The sequence below is a fragment of the Oryctolagus cuniculus genome, chromosome 9, assembly GCF_051225735.1.
Source record: "Oryctolagus cuniculus isolate XC-2025 breed Fujian yellow rabbit chromosome 9, ASM5122573v1, whole genome shotgun sequence".
Lineage (NCBI taxonomy): Eukaryota > Metazoa > Chordata > Mammalia > Lagomorpha > Leporidae > Oryctolagus > Oryctolagus cuniculus.
This window is the reverse complement of record NC_142875.1, coordinates 72,780,369-72,798,191: the sequence shown is the minus strand read 5'-3', so window position 1 is coordinate 72,798,191 and position 17,823 is coordinate 72,780,369. Positions and strand designations below refer to the sequence as shown.

The window sequence follows — 17,823 nt, the reverse complement described above, 5'->3', positions numbered from 1 at the left end:
ATTGCTGGCTACAAACTGACATAACGAATCTTCTTTCTGGTTAGTGGTAGGCTCTATGAAAGTGCCAATTTGTAATGTCTTTTTGGGGAAAGTGGGTAGTGTTAAGTCCAGTAAATAAAAATAAAAGCAGGGCCGGCGCCGTGGCTCAATAGGCTAATCCTCCACCTTGCGGCGCCGGCACACCGGGTTCTAGTCCCGGTTGGGGCGCCGGATTCTGTCCCGGTTGCCCCTCTTCCAGGCCAGCTCTCTGCTATGGCCAGGGAGTGCAGTGGAGGATGGCCCAGGTGCTTGGGCCCTGCACCCCATGGGAGACCAGGAAAAGCACCTGGATCCTGGCTCCTGCCTTCGGATCAGCACGGTGCGCCGGCTGCAGCGGCGGCCATTGGAGGGTGAACCAACGGCAAAGGAAGACCTTTCTCTCTCTGTCTCTCTCTCTCACTGTCCACTCTGCCTGTCAAAAATTAAAAAAAAAAAAAATAAATAAAAGCATTCAGTCCATAGCATCATGATTATGTAATGCAACAAAATTTGCTTGGGGTCAGAGAGAATTCAGCCCAAGTATTTATAAAAGGATAAGGGGGCAGTAAGGGCTGACAGAGTTGGGGATCATGAATTTAAGTCTTTTTGAGTGGGCCAAACAGACCAAGAGCTTCACTTGCACGGACGCTAATCTTTCCTTATATGAAAAGGAAATTAAACCCAATGAGTTCTGTAGTTTTTCAGGAGTCTAGAACCTTTTTCTTTAAGCCCACAGGGAATCTGGGACCCATGACCATAGAACATGGTTGCTCTCATCCAGGCACGTTAATTATTATCAGTACTACCTGACATTACTTTCTGCACTGCCACATACCCTGGTGAAAACACAGGCTTTCTGAAGACTCTCATCACCTTTGTGGGCTGCTCCATCTCTAAAGAAGAAAACTTTAAAAATGAGCTTCAGGAAGAGGTATGGTTCTGGGAGTCTAAGATCTTGGCAGAAATCCTTGCCAGTTACTAGTTTTATGACCCTGGGCAAATTACTTAAGCTCTCTAAGCCTGTTTCCTCAACATAAAATGAGGACAATAGCCACCTACTGAGGTTCCAGTGGGATTATGTGCTTGGTGTGCCCAGCAGCTCAGCGCCTTGCCCAGCAAGCCTTCAATGGTGACACTGACATTGTCACCATCAGGCCACCCTTCTCCAACTGAGGTGACCAGTCCCAATTCACACTGTACTAAATATACACTATATACACTGAGGGCACTAAGCTTAACTGCCAAGCCAGTCACATTTTTTAAACATCACTGAGGAATTCAGGAAAGACCAGTGAAATCATATGCACAACCATTATCTCCTCTGTCCACAATGCCATCTCAACATTAATTCTTCCCTCCTTTTCTGACTCCTATTATCCTCATTCTGTCAAAAGACAGCACAGTAACCCAAAGAGAAAGCTGCCTTCTCCCCACATCAAGGAGATGTGTCCTTCTTGAGCCAGTGTCTGCCCAACATGATGCGGGAAGAAATGGACTGCCTTTCTGCCACCAGTTTGGCAGTGATCACATTTTCACTGAAAGCAAAAACCCAGAAGGCCACCGTATACACACAGCTGCATGCAACTAGTACCTTAATATTCACAGTTTTTCCTATATATTATCTCACTCAGGGGCCACCTGCAAGACAGGCATCCTATATGAGCATTGTTCAAGTCCCAGCTCCTGCACTTCCAATCCAACTCTCTACTAATGTGCCTGGGAAAGCAACAGAAGATGGCCCTCCTGCCACCCAAGTGGGTGTACTGGATAGAGTTCCAGGCTCCTTGCTTTAGGTTGGTCAGGCCCTGGCCATTTAGGGAGTGAACGGGAGGATGGAAGATCAATATCTTCCCCCTCCCCCTCTCTCCATCCATCTCTCTCTGTCGCCCTGCCTTTCAAATATATATATATCTACACACACACACACACACACACATATACACACACACACATACTACACACACATACATATGTGTGTGTGTATAAAATCTCAATCTCTACAATAACCCTGTGCTATATTCAACACTGTGGTTGTTGTTATAACCACAGATAGAGAAAAAGGCTCAAAGAGTTTGATGTGAGACAGGAGTGAGCCCTTGTCTCCCTGCCTTCGAGTTTATTCTCTCAGAGATCTCCCCAGTTAACAGTGTGGTGGGGACTTGAATCACCTTTGTCATTAGAACCATCTATGTAATTCAATTACACATGCATTTCTGAGAGGCAGGTCCTGGATCAGCCTGAGCTGCACTGCGATAAGTGAGCACGACCTATAAATGACAGCCCACCACGGGAGGCTCCAATTGTAGTTTATGTAAGGTCTCTTGTATCGCAATGTGGATGGCAATGCTTAGTCAAAGACGGGGCTGAAACACTGTTTTCCACTGGTAAAGGACCCTGCCTTAGGAACAACCTTCCCTTGAGCCTACATGAGTCTCTTCTGCCAGTTCAGACCAGAAAGGAGCAGCCAGCCCTGGGGCATCTGAGGGGCCCCATACACCAGTGTGAAAGCTCCTCTCCCACACTGCCCACACGCCCTTCTCCAGCTGAAAGGGCCTTTTCAAAGGGATCAGAGGTGTGCTACAAATTCTTCATTAAGTAATTTAATAATGTGTGTGTCCGGTGCTTCAGTCCCCAAACAGAAAGGAATGTGCCCAGGAGCCTTCAGGCAGGACCACAGTCTTCCTGTTAACCTGCTACAGTGGCTGGTGGGCAGAGCAAGGGCCAAGTCCTCTGTGTACACTGCTGGCCCAACTTCAAAGGGCTGGGATCTCATTTTCAATTTGTAACATGGACTTTTTGCAGTTTCAAGTCACGGACAGTCAATTAAAGACTGACAAGCCACAAAATCTTTCTCAACCCAGTCAAAGCTATGACAGGCAAAGGGAACAAAAGCGTAAGAGCCCCAGTTCAGAGGGGAATGGAAATCTACCTGCAGTGGGTGAGGACGTGCAGCTCGCTCTTGAAATGGTGCATGGCACAGCAGCAGTGATGTTTGTCAAGTAGTGTACATGGCGAACGGGCAAGGGCTGCATATCACCAGCGGTGTTTTCAGTTTAGTTTGTTGTTGTTTTCAGTAGGGGCACTAACACAATGGATTCAGAATTATTTCTAAATTTCTCTAAAAATTCTGACCAAATTCATGACCATTTCTACTGATACATCACTTGCTATGATCGGGAACAAAAACAAAACAATCCAACCACACATCAACCAATCTTGTTCCATTACCATGAAAAAAAAAAAAAAATCCAGAACACCACACCAAAGCTTTTAAGGGTTAATACTTTCTTGAATGGATTCCTTCAGGAATATTTACATAAGTGTGGTTCACAAGGTCACTACCCATCCAAATTTGTGGGGTGTTTTTATGAGCTAAGTTCTTGTTTTGCCCTTCATAATGCCACATCTCTAAACCTGAGTATACCCCTAACTCTGTGCTACTCCAAGTGTGGTTCCAGGACAAGACTGCTACTACCTGGGAATGGAACTGGTTACACAGGCAGAACCTCTGGGGCGGGCACTGTGGCACAGCAGGTTAAACCACGGCTTGGGACTCCAGCATCCCATATTGGAATGCCTCTCCTGCTTCTGAACAGGCCTCCTGCTGATGCTCCAAAGCTGGGAGGCAGCAGAGGATGGCTCAATTGCTTGGGTTCCTGGCTTCTGCCTACCACAGCCCTGGCTGTTGCGGGAACTGGAGGCGTGTACCAGTGAATAGATCTCTTCCTTTCAAAAACAAAATGCAGAACTTCAGGTCTCAAGATTTCCAAGTGATTCATACATACACATAAGTTAAAGTTTGCTAAGCATCATCATAACCAGATGTTTTATTATTTAAAACCATTTTTAAGTCTATATCCACAACACCCTGAACATGCCTAATTTCATCTAATCTTGGAAGCTAAGCAGGATCAGGCCTGGTTAGTACTTGGATGAGAGACCACCAAGAAAGACCAGGTGCTGTAGGCTTTAAAAGAAGTTAGAAAAATCATTTATACCCATTTTAACAGCTCTGCTAAGAAAGTCTTCCTTACACTGACTAGCACTATCCTGTAGGTTTCACTCAATGGATGTATCCCTGGTAGCCAGAAGATTGGGGGGAGGGGGGGGACTTTTCCTACATGTTGTCTACAGGTGGAAAAGCTTTTACATCTGTGTGCCTTTTTACATTTATATGTCCCATATAATCACCAGTACCCAGCAGGAGGTTCTCAGAACCCACCTAGTCACAAGTCCCTTCCCCACAGGTACATACATTAGTTTTGCTACTTTACTGAAAGCCACACAAGTGGAATTATGCACATTGTACCTTTTTAAGCCTAGCTTCTTTCACTAAGTAGCTCTAGAAAGATCAATGTGGACAGGGAAAAGGAAATGCCTGGCTGGGAGAACAGAATAAGTAAAATAAGCAGGAGGGAGAGAAGTGCCCCAGGACATGGGCTGGGCTGGTAGGGAAATCTGCAGGAAAGGAAGCTGGAAAAATGGGCCTAGCTTTGAATGCCATAAAAAAGGATTTAGATTTTATTCTCAAGGCAGTGTGTGAAGATGTTCAAAGCAACAGATGATATAATCAAAGAACATGATGCGGCAACTTGCTCAGAGTGAAGACGGAAATTGGAGGCACTGAGGCAACGAAAGGATCAGTGCAGTGATCCGATAAGAAACGATGACACAGTGAAGGCCAATGTGGGGGCAGGGACTCCATGAAGCCTCATCTTGATGCAGACAGAAGGGAGTTTTTCCTAAGGTTCCTGCACTGAAAGCCAGTAATGGCAGTAATTATGGTACGAAACCAGAAGAGAACAGTTTCACAGAGGAAGATAAATTTAAGTAACTAGTAAGCAGCCATTTGGTCCTCACTGATCAAAATGATAGATGTAGAAATGTGTACAGGGTGAAGAACAAGAAAAAAGTACATGAGCCTCCAGAAGCCACTTGTCTGTGTCAAGCCCAGACTGAAGCCAACGAAAAGAGAAGGGGTAAAGCCACCGCCTGCAGTGCCGGCATCCCATATGGGCACTGGTTCAAATCCTGGATGCTCCATTTCCAATCCAGCTCTTTGCTATGGCCTGGGAAGGCAGTGAAAGATGGCACAAGTCCTTGGGCCCCTTCACCCGCATGGGAGACCCAGAAGTTGTTCCTGGCTTTGGATTGGAGCAGTTCCGGCTGTTGCGGCCATCTGGGGAGTAATGGAGAGGATGGAAGACACTCTCTCTCTCTGCCTCTATGTAACTCTGCTTTTCAATCAAAAATATATTAAAAAAAAAAAAAAAAGAGAGAGAGAGAGAGAGAAGGGGGTACCAACAAAAGGCAAAGACAACTCAATCTCCACAACACTCACAAAGCAAAATCAAAAGATCATAGCATAAATTTAGCTAACAATTCCTGTCTTGTAGGCATTCAACTTAAAGATGCTCTTCTTCAAGTCTAGCTGTTACAAATGTTGAGTTGGATTCTCCCAGAAAATACAAAGGAGGAACTTCATTAACTCTTTTCAAAATCTTCAAGGTATTATTTTGTAAATTACTGTCTAGGTATACTAAACTTAGTAAATTATTGTTTGGGTAGACTAAATAGTAGCCTAGTACACTGAAAGAGTTAATGGAGCTTCCAAACTGTCTAATTTACTCCTAACAGGCTTTTGATGCTCAGAACTTCTAACTCAATTTGCATGTCACAGAAGAATTTAGCGACAATCCATGAGAAATTGGGCATACACATTTCTTCCCAAATTGAATCTAACAGAGTTTTATTTAGTCTTCCTAATCATCAGAAATTTCCACATGATCTAAAATCAATCCTTCCTCAAAAGAGACAGGAAATCTGAGATTAATGTTACCACAATGTTTGGAAGTAGGATTCTGTAGTGCATCCAGCACGTGCAGACCCAGTTATCCCATGGCTACAGGTTTTAACTCGGCACCTCTGATTTCCCTTCCTGGCATTCATCTTCCCCTTGTGCCAGCTCAGTAACCTTGACAAGATTACAAATAATTAATCTGCTCATTAAAGGCCAGTCTTTGGAGGACAGTAAATGGGAATCCCTAAGAGAGGCTTGTTTCTTTTCTCTAAATGATGACAAGAGATAACACAAAAGGGAAAGCCACTCCCAATCATGCTGCCAATAATTGTATTTTATGTTATCTGCTAATTGGATTTACTATCAATTAAAAGTTGGCGTGTTTTATGTGTGGCATTAAATAATGTTTTTTAAAAAAACAATACAGAGAAAAGAAACCAGAAGCACTGCTTAAAACATTAACAGAAGTTCTAATTTTTGAACATATGACTGATGGGCTAGGCCAGCAGGGAGTTATGCTACCTTCTTTTTTTTTTGGACAGGCAGAGTGGACAGTGAGAGAGACAGAGAGAAAGGTCTTCCTTTGCCGTTGGTTCACCCTCCAATGGCCACCGCGGCCGGCGCACCACGTTGATCCGAAGCCAGGAGCCAGGTGCTTCTCCTGGTCTCTCATGCGGGTGCAGAGCCCAAGCACTTGGGCCATCCTCCACTGCACTCCCAGGCCATAGCAGAGAGCTGGCCTGGAAGAGGGGCAACTGGGACAGAATCCGGTGCCCCGACCGGGACTAGAACCCAGTGTGCCGGCGCTGTGAGGCGGAGGATTAGCCTACTGAACCACAGCGCCGGCCATGCTACCAGTTTTGACACCAGCATCACATGATAGAACTGGAGCTCAGGCTGCTCCTATCCTGATCCAGCTTCCTGCTAAGGCCCTGGGGAAAGCAGAAGGTGGCCCAGGTATCTAGGCTTCTGCTACCCACATGAAAGATTCACATGCAGTTCCTACCTCCTAGATTCAGCCTGCTTCTGGTCCTGCCGCAGTCATTGCAGCTACTTGGAGAGTGAAATAGCAGATGGAAGATCTCTTTCTTTCTCTCATTACTCTATCAAAAACATTTTTTAATCAGGATGTATTTATTTATTTGAAAGTCAAAGTTGCAGAGAGATTGACAGAGATCTTTCATCTGATTCACTCCCCCAGATGGCCAACAGGCCAGACCAAAACCAAGAGTTTCATCCAGGTCTCCTATGTGTGTGGCAGGGGCCCGAGCACTTGAGCCATCTTCTGTTGCTTTTCCCATGCCATTAGCAGGGAGCTGGATCAGAAATGGAATAGCCTGGACATGAACTGGCACCCATATAGGATGACAATGGCTTTACACCCACTATGCCACAATGCTAGACTCTCAAATACACCTTTAGAGAAAGAGACAGAGAATATAGAGAATATTCTCATTTACAAATATGATTGGTTTTCCCTATTTCTCAAATTTTCTCTAATGCTAATTTTTAAATAATACATACAAGTTTAGTCAAAATCATTCTCAAGTCCCCCATATCTGTACAAATCAACATTTTGAACCGCTCAATAAAGCTTTAATATAACAAATGTTTGAAATTCCTATTAAAATCTCCAGTGGTTCAATGGATTCTCTGTCAAATTGGCATTCTGGGGGGCACATATTTACAGAAGATGTTTTCTTGTTTTGCTATGCAGAGCGGGGCCAGCGCCGTGGCTCACTTGGTTAATCCTCTGCCTGCGGCACTGGCATCCCATATGGGTGCCAGGTTCTGGTCTAGGTTGCTCTTCTTCCAGTCCAGCCCTCTACTGTGGAGAGCAGTGGAGGATGGCCCAGGTGCTTGGGATCCTGCACCCGCATGGGAGACCAGGAGGAAGCACCTGGCTCCTGGCTTCCAATCAGCGTAGCTCTGGCTGTAGCGGCCATTAGGCGGGTGAACCAACAGAAGGAAGACCTTTCTCTCTGTCTCTCTCACTGTCTAACTCTATCTGTTAAATTAAAAAAAAATACTCTTTAAAAAATAAATAAATAAAATGCAGAGCAATAACTAAGAACCTTTGCACTAGTAAGTTTCATCATTAACATACTGATTTGCAAGAACCTCAGTTCAGACTTTTTGTTTTTAAAAACCAACAGAGGGGCTGTCATTGTGGCCTAGAAGGTAAAGCCGCTGCCTGCAGTGCCGGCATCCAATATGGGCACCGGTTCTAATCTCAGCTGCTCCTCTTCTGACCCAGCTCTCTGCTGTGGCCTGGGAAAGCAGTAGAAGATAGCCCAAGTCCTTGGGCCCCTATACCCACGTGGGAGACCCTGAGGAAGCTCCTGGCTCCTGGCTCCTGGCTTCAGATCGGCGCAGCTCCTGCTGTTGTGGCCAGCTGGGGAGTAAACCAGAGGATGGAAGACTTCTCTCTGCCTCTGCTTCTCTGTAACTCTGCCTTTCAAATAAATAAATCTTTTTTAAAAAATCTTCAAATGATAGAAATTTAAAAATAAGGGAAAACTGAATCTTGAGAGATATCTATGTTATAGGTAATAATGAAATTATACACAAATAACCTTTCACACCTAAGAGGTATCAAGTGAAATCACACAGAGCAAAATTCATGTAAACAACAGTTCCATCACTAAAGCAAAACGAAAAGCATTCTGCTTTTAAGTTACGTTTAGTTCCAACATGGTAGAAACTAATTAAAATTTCAAAACTTTTTTTTCTTACTAATTACAAATTAATGAACCTGCACCCTGACTGTTGGTACTGTCACACTTTCTCTCCTCATCTTCTGAGTGAATGTGAGCACAGGGGCTGGGACAGTGAACCACAATATAGTGTCTGGAATTTAAACAAGGCATCTGCAATAAACTAAGCCCAGTATACAGAGAGAAAAGGTACATGAGACAAAAGCTTTCAAAGGAAATTTGGGAAGCCTCCCTTCTGTTTCTCTCCATCCTCCCACTTTTGAGGAAAGGAAAAAAAGTTCAAAGCATATCTAATTGGTTAATATTTATTTTTATTAATTTGGGAAATAAGTGTCATTAAACAGAGATATTGGAAACAGTACAACTGAGTTCCATGAAAACCAGAACACCACTATAACACTGGAGGGGTAGCTCAAATACAGTGACAACCAGGAGGGGTGTTTTAAGGAGGAATCATGAGCAGAGGTTAATGCGATGCACACTGGGAAAGTCAAGGGCAGGTGAGAGTTGCCACAGTAGGTGCTGATGCCACCACAGAAAATTGCCCTCAGACAGGTGCCAAATAGGGACAAAGACAGGGAATACTAAAGGATGACTTTTTAAATGTGTGACTTATGTTGAAAGTGACAGAATTTGCCTGCTTGAACTGTTCCAATCCCACTAAAATTAAGTAAACCAACAAGACTTGTCACCAAAGAGGCACTGATATTAGCACTTTATAAATGTACACCAGTTGGCCAGCGCCGCAGCTCACTAGGCTAATCCTCTGCCTGCGGCACCAGCACCCCCGGTTCTAGTCCTGGTCAGGGCGCCGGATTCTGTCCCGGTTGCTCCTCTTCCAGTCCAGCTCTCTGCTGTGGCCCTGGAAGGCAGTGGAGGATGGCCCAAGTGCTTGGGCCCTGCACCCGCATGGGAGACCAGGAGGAAGCACCTGGCTCCTGGCTTCGGATCAGCACAGCACGCCGGCTGCAGCAGCCATTTGCGGGGTGAACCAACGGAAGGAAGACCTTTCTCTCTGTCTCTGTCTAACTCTGCCTGTCAAAAAAATTTAAAAAAAAAAAAAATGTACACCAGTTAATATTTCCTGTTCCTACAAGTCCATCTTTCAGAAAATCTGATGTATGCATGTACATGTGTGTTCATGTTAATTAATGTGATCATGTGTAACTTCAAATTATCTCATAATTACCTTGATGCCAGATTTTTAAAAATTTTTCTTGTCTTTGAAATACATAGCATGTTTATCTTACCACGTGTTATTTACACTCAGAATTGATTTAGCTGCTGTCAGCCCAGTGTCACTCTGGCATCAGGCAAGGACAGCAAGCTGCCAGCACTGATGGGAAGGCAGGTAGGCCCACATCACCCATTCTTCAGATAACTGAAAGGTGATGCCACTTAACCACCATGAGCCTTTCTCTTTGGAACCTTTCTTTTTTGAAAATGCCATAAAGGTAGTATGACTTTACACCAGACAGCTCTGCATTTGCTCACATATCTGTAAATATTACCATCATCCCTAAAGTCTTAAGTATAAGACCTCTATATATATACCTCTAGGCTATGATGTTACTTTTTTCCCCAGACAGAAATCAAATGTGTATTTATTTAACACTATAGAGAACAAAACAAGCTGAATACTAATTTTTTCTTACTAACAATCCAATGGGTTCATGTATCGCCCAAACTTTCCTTTGGGCCTTAAACTGCCTCAAGAATGCAGATTTTGTTATGAATAATCACACTGTTAAGTAAGTCTTTTTTCCCTCATGATTTAAAAACCAATAAATATTCCTTTTAAAAGTACATATGTATGTATGTATGTATGATTTCAAAGGCAGAGAGACAGACAGAGACAGAGACAGAGACAGAGAGACAGACAGACAGAGACAGACAGATCTCCCATCCACTGACTCACTTTCCAAAAGCCCACAATAGGGAAGGCTGGGCCACACCAAAGCCAGGAGCCAGGAAACTCAATCCCAGTTGCCCAGTGAAATGCCCCCCAGAGTTTGCATTAGCAGAAAACTGGAATCAAATGCTGATCTAGGTCTTAAAACAAAGGTACTTTGATATGGAATGTGACCAAATGCTCACCTCAGTATTTCTTGACTTACTAGAAATAAAACAAGTAAAAGCAGATAGTGATGTTATTCATCATTTACTCAAAAAAAACTTAATATTTTTAAAAGTTTAAATTTATGCTCTGAATTTATAATAAAGAAATAGACATTCTCATGAAGTTATGCTTACTTATGTTAAAATTGTTTCAGGTAGACAAAACTGGTAATTCAAATATTCCAAATGACTACTGATATTTAATCCACTGTCATTCATTTGGTCTAGTCAGCAAAACCACACATTCTAGAGAAACATCAACACTGGGACCAGCACTGTGGCTCAGCGGATTAAGTCACTGCCTACAGCACCAGCATCCCATATGGACACTGGTTAGAGACCAGGCTACTCCACTGCCCATCCAGCTCTCTGCTGGTGGGGCTGGGAAGACAACAGAGGGTGGCCCAAGTGCTTGGACCCTGCACCCATGTGGGAGATCCAGAGGAGTCTCCTGGCTCCTGGCTTCGGCCCGGCCCGGCCCAGCCCAGCCCTAGCTGTTGTGGCCACTTAGGGAGTGAATCAGCAGATAGATCTCTCATTCTCTGTCTCTCCCTCTCTCTTCATAACTATGCCTTTCAAATAAATAATTTTTTTAAAGGTAACACTAGAATACAGTTACTGCTACATGTTTATGGTATTAAATAACTAAACAGACAAGTACAACTCAAAATTCACTGCCTTACGATATCATTTTATTCACTGATTGAGGAACAAGTGAATGTTTCCAGGATATTTTGAGGATAATTCCATCTGTTTGCAGGTGCTCTATTATTCTACGTGGCTCAAGGCTTCATAGTTGCTACTTTAACAGTGTTACCATCAGCAATACAGACATGAAAATTCCCTGTTTCACAGCTCCCTACTCTATGATGACACACAACTGTCTCTTTTCCAGTCTTATGGTCAATAACCTAACTCCAACCACACTGACCTTCAACACCATCCCCTTGTTCAGGCTGCCTTTACCACCTTGAATCTCCTTGCAGTCCGGCCCAAATACAGCCTCAGTCTGTTGAAACTCTACCCAAGCTTTGGTACCCATCTTAAGCATGGACCTTATTTTTTTCTGGTGTGTCCTCCAAAGTGACATTTCTGGTCACCAAGTCCCCAGAGTACTCCCCCCTTCTTTTTTTTTTTTTTGGACTGGCAGAGTTAGACAGAGAGAAAGTCTTCCTTCCATTGGTTCACTCCCCAAATGGCCGCTACAACCGGTGCACTGCGCCGATCCGAAACCAGGAGCCAGGTGCTTCCTCCTGGTCTCCCATGTGGGTGCAGGGGCCCAAGCACTTAGACCATCTCCACTGCCTTCACGGGTCACAGCAGAGAGCTGGACTTCCCCCCTTCACTTTATGACAATGCAATGTACAGCAGCTATGTAAGCTCTGACCAGTTAGCCCCTTAAGGCAGAGGCCGTGTCATCACAGACTGCACGAAAGGAACATCACTGGTGATCAATGGAGATGCAGGGCTGCGCTCAACCAACCAGTAAGGGATGCCGCAAATGGTACCAATAATGCCACTGACACTAACTAAAAGGGCACTTCAAAAAGTTCATGGAAAATGGAATTAGAAGCTTACATTGGTGCAAAATAATTTCAAAACCCCCTGTACTTCTTAATATCAGCTCACAGGTGTTTAAAGCTAGTGGTGTAAATAGACCAAGCAGTAACAAAAACATCAACAAATCTAGGACAACAGAAAAGATACTCTGATGTATTAATGCTTAGTAATTTACTGAAAATCACGTTCTACTTAACCAAAATACTATAAAAACTATTTTTCACATGCAAAATAAAGCCAATGTAAAAACTGAAATTCAAAATGACATCCATTACTTCAGTGAACAAGGTGATTTCAGACATATCAACTTGACAATATTCCTAACAGATTCTATCATTTCACACCTATCCTGTCACCTGGAACTCTCGGCCAAAAATAGACTACTTCAAGGACTAGCAACATTTCAGAACTAGTACACCAACTTCTGTCAGCTTAGGAAAAGAGGTTTTTAAGTGACACCTCATCATGTTCTCTGTCACAGAGGGTGCGGGTGGGAGGATGGTGAAGACAGGGTAACAAAGGAGATGAATGAAGGCTGTGGGAGTAGACGACCACAAGATAGCTTACCTGCCGCTGTCAGCCCAGCACATCCTCTCCAAGTCATACTGCAGCCTGAGGGTCCCTCATTCCTCCCTGGCCAACTCACTGTCATTCCTATTCCTCTTTCCTAAAACAGAAAAACTGATCACACAACCCTGGCCCTGCTTAAAACCGCTCAGTGACTTCTTTTTCCACCAGGTAAAAAATCAAGCTCTTGCAAGGCTCTCAGATCTGGCCCACCTCAGCAGCCTTGTGTCTCCTTCAGACTTGGTATTTGAGCCCGCAAAATATGTTGTGCCACTCCACACTTCCCAGGTGGCTCTCAATAAACTCCTACATCTGGCCAACTTCTCCCTACACTTCAATTGAGACAGGACCCAAATTTCTTCCAAATGAAGTCTCCCAATGCCTCCAACCCAGCTCTCCTATGCCTTGTATACATGCCTGAAACACATGTTGCTGCCACTGTTTATACATCTGTTCTCCAAAGAAAACTAGAAGGCTGAAAACACTCATCCTTCTGCTGCACCCTAAGAGCCTAACAACATCTGAGGTTAGCAGGAGGTCAAATGAGTCCACCAACGTTGCCATCCTTTGATCACCTACCATTCCAAGTCCTCGGAAGCAGGGCTATCCATCCTAGTCACCAACTATGAACACCACAGAAACAATATTTTTCTTATTCCCACCTACATTTCATATTTGGGGCTTCTTTCTTCATTTGTTCCAAGTGTGCTCTACTACAAGTCAAACACTTCACCAGGCACTATGAATAAAGGAAGAAGTAAAGCCCACAGAGAGCTTAGAGTCTAGCAGAGGATTCTACAACCCCAAATACAGCATTCAACAGTCAATACCCATATCATTTAGCACAGCACATATCATGTCACATACCAAGTCTCTGTACGCTCTGTGTTTTTTAATCTTGTCTAATATTTAACCCTAGTTGGCTACTCAAGTCAGTTTTGTTGAATTTGGGTCTTCTACAAGCTTTGTACTCTTCCAACACAGGCTAACAGGTGAAACTGGAGGTACTAATCATGAAAACTGCATTTATAGAAGGAAATCAAATCTCTATTCTCGTGGTAGGAAGAGCAGAGGAGACGGATTAGCAGGGTATTTTACTTCACAGCAGAAGTATAAGTCAGAAAGACTACACGAATTGCCTGGGGCACCAGCCGGTCCCTGTGGAGTGGAGCCAGATTTAGAACCCAAATCTCTAAATTTCAGCTCATCTCTTCCCCTTTCTTGTGTTCCTTCCCTGATTAATAGTAACATGTCTCCCACCATGTATTAACTTCAGCCCACATCCACTTGAAAAACTGAATTAGTGTTAGGCCAGAGAAAATGACCCAAGCCAAAAACAATAAGGTAGCACCATATAATCTCAAAACCAAACACTCCCCTCAACATTTTTGGCATTTGTGATCAAAGTATTGGTCCCAATTCTTCACTCTCTGGTAGCTGTATTTCCCATGGCCTTTTGGTAGGTAAAGTGTATTTCCCTGCCTTATGATTTCAGGGTTACTTTGGCCAGCAAGATGGTATCCAATTTGATGCTAGCAGAGGCATGAAACATACAAGAGCACTCCAAAAACTTCAGGGACAGATGTGACTGGGAGTTTATTTTGATACAAAAACTATTTGGGGGGACTGGGGCTGTGGTGTACTAGGCTAAGCTTCCTCCTGGGATGCCTATATCCCATATGGGTGCCAGTTTGTTTCCCAGCTGCTCCTCTTCTGATCCTGTTCTCTGCTTAGGGCCTGCAAAAGCAGTAGAAGATGGCCCAAGTGCTTGGGCTTCCGCACTCGTGTGGGAGACCTGGAAGAAGCTCCTGGCTCTTGGTTCCCGATCAGCCCAGCTCCAGCTGTTGCGGCATCTGAGGAGTGAACCAGCGGATGGAAGACCTCTCTCTCTCTGCCTCTGCCTCTCTTTAACTCCCATTTGGGGAGTGAACCAGCAGATGGAAGACCTTTCTGTCTTTCCCTCTGTCTAACTCTACCTCTCAAATAAAATCTTAAAACAAAGTTTAAATCTATGTATAGATAATTCTTTCATAATACAAATTTCCATATATTTTAAAAAAACTTTCTGCAGCGAAATAAACTCATAATTTTGATTATTCCACATCTGATGTACCCCTGTACTTGTGCAGCAAGGCTTGTCCTTCTGCACATCTGACACCACCATGAGAACCCACCCTAGATAGTAACTTACCTTACACAGTCAGGTCCTCAAGCGGGCTGCCTCATGCAACCAACCACACACATGTGAGCAAAAAAGAAATAGCTGTATGCCATTGAGATTTTGTGGGTAGTTGGTGTGCAGCAAAAGCTGACTAATACACGGTCGTATGCTTCAAGTACAAAAACACATGTCTCTGCACTGAAGAACAGCAGCTCATTGTTAAAAGTAGCAATCACTCTACTCTTTTTTATTTCCATCTTAACTAATTTCTCTAGGCCATCTTTTATTCAAAGAACATCTCCCCAAATTAAAGTGTCACCTCCAAGTGTTTTACTGATTCTTAAGGTAGGAATTATAAAGAGGGTGAAAGAAAGTCATTCCTTCAGCACCACTTCACTAAATATCTCCCTTCTCCCTTCAAAACAGTAAGATTTGTCACAAACACAGTAAATTTATTTTAAAAAATGATTTTCAGCTCATATAATGGTTCTTAACAGATAGGTGGGAAGAGAGTACATGTATCTTTCAATGCAGGTACTAAAATTTTTTTAAAAGCTGTTTTAAAATATTCAGCTGGAATAAATGTTGAAATACACTTCTTTTTGGTATTTAAGAGCCTCTATCAAAATCAACATAACATTAAATGATGACACTCAAAGTAAATGGCTTTTAATTCTGCCATTTTCTTTGTTCAGTATACAACTCAATGTTGTTAAAAAAAACTATTTAATTTAATTAGTTATTGCTATCATTTGCAATTTTTGAAGAACAATAGATCTGAAATAAAATTATATTGGGATAGAAAAACACATCATGCAATAAAGTCATCTGCAGGGTAGAATACCAAACTAGAGGGGTCAGAACTGTGGTGCAGCTGCTCGCAACGCCAACATCTTGTTGCAGAACACTGGATCAAGTCGGGGCTGCTCCACTTCCAACCTAGCTCCCTGCTAATGCACCTATCTGGAAAAACTGCAGAAGATGGCCCAAGTGCTTGGGCCCCTATTTCCTACAGGGGAGACTCAGAGTTCTGGGCTCCAGGCTTCAGCCTGGCAGAGGAGCCCTGGCCACTGTGGCCATTTAGGGAATGAACCAGCAGATGGAAGATGATCTATCTCTTTATTCACTCTACATTTCAAACAAAAACAAATCTTGAGGAAAAAAAAAAAGTACCAAACTGGGAACCTACTTTTTAGTTTTCCTTTTGCTTGTACTGACAAGGTTAATTTCTTTCCTTTATTTTTCTTAGAAAAATTCATTGGAAAGAATGCTAGTATTCCACCTTATATACACTCTCTCTCTCTCTCTCTCTCTCTCTCTCTCTCACACACACACACACACACACATAAGGCATCTTCAAAAAGTTTCATGTGTGCTTTGAAAAAAGTATGGACTTTTATGGCAGGTGCCGTGGCTCAACAGGCTAATCCGCCGGCACACTGGGTTCTAGTCCCGGTCGGGGCACCGGATTCTGTCCCAGTTGCCCCTCTTCCAGGCCAGCTCTCTGCTATGGCCAGGGAGTGCAGTGGAGGATGGCCCAAGTCCTTGGGCCCTGCACCTGCATGGCAGACCAGGAGAAGCACCTGGCTCCTGGCTTCGGATCAGCGCGATGCGCCGGCCGCAGCGCACCGGCCGTGGTGGCCATTGGAGGGTGAACCAACGGCAAAAGGAAGACCTTTCTCTCTGTCTCTCTCTCACTGTCCACTCTGCCTGTCAAAAAAAAAAAAAAAAAGTATGGACTTTTAAAAATTCAAACTTTTTGAAGCTCAGTAGTCTTGAAATAAAATTACATGTGCCAGTACTAGTTGCCTGGAGTGTGTATACAATGACACATGATTACTTACAAATCCATTTATATAACACCACAGAAAACACAGGTCTGAGGGCATCCATCTTTTGATGTCAAAAGAGTGGGTGATTTTCTTGGGAAATGGAAGGCTCCCTTTCCCGTTTTTGACTACTCGTAATTAGAATGTGGCCAGGAGAACTGCATTAAACGTCCCTCCCTGTTTTCAGACCAAGATAGTATAATGGCACTGTCTTCAAGGAAGGCTGCATTTGCACATATTCAAACTGACATCTGAAGACAGTTTTCAGGGGGAAGAAAAATCCCTTAAGGCCAAAGGTTTTTAACCATGGCTAAAACTCAGGAGATTGGATTGGATCTTGGACAGGAAAAACCACATGTTCACTTTCAGGAACCACTGTTTTACATACTGGCAGTGTCTGTGACTTGGACATCAACAGGGAGCTGGTATCTTTACACTATAGTTGTCAGAAATTCAAGCTACTGTTTATTCACTACTCAAAATTACTGTGACCTGCCACTAAATCTTGTCATTTAATGTACTGATAAAGCACATCTATTACCATATGACAATTTGACAATTTTGATGACTGCCTTCGATATAACTGGTTTTCTCTGCAGTGCCGCCTATCTTACAGCATGCATTTTAGGGCAGTGAGGACATGCTGTAGCTACCTAGCACATCCCTCACTCTTCAGCTGCCCATCCTTACTAAGGACATCTGGAATGCTTTTCTGGGGGGTGGGGGAGGGAGAGCAGATAACAACCTATTTATATACATGTATTTATATATATCTATCTATACGTAGGTCTATAACAGTGAAATTAAAAAATGGTAATTATGATGAGGCATCTGTCTATTTGGCACCATCTAAAACAGGCAAGCAATAATTGTACAACAAGGGGGTGTTTAGTGTGTGAGGTTTAAGACACCATGCCAGAAAACCTAAAGTAGCCAAGTTGTAAAACATTGTAATAAGCAGGTAATCCCAGGCCCAGCGTCCACGTTTCTGCCCTAACCTGTTCCTTATGATCATGATTTTAAAACATCCCAGTGTCAGCAGGTTCACTGTGA

At 43.5% G+C, this 17,823-nt stretch overlaps 1 protein-coding gene across 1 annotated transcript in view; it reads right to left on the bottom strand.

Moving 5' to 3' along the window:
- Positions 1–17,823, bottom strand: part of FOXO1 (forkhead box O1) — a 107,314-nt gene that overhangs the window by 41,433 nt on the left and 48,058 nt on the right. The window lies entirely within an intron of this gene.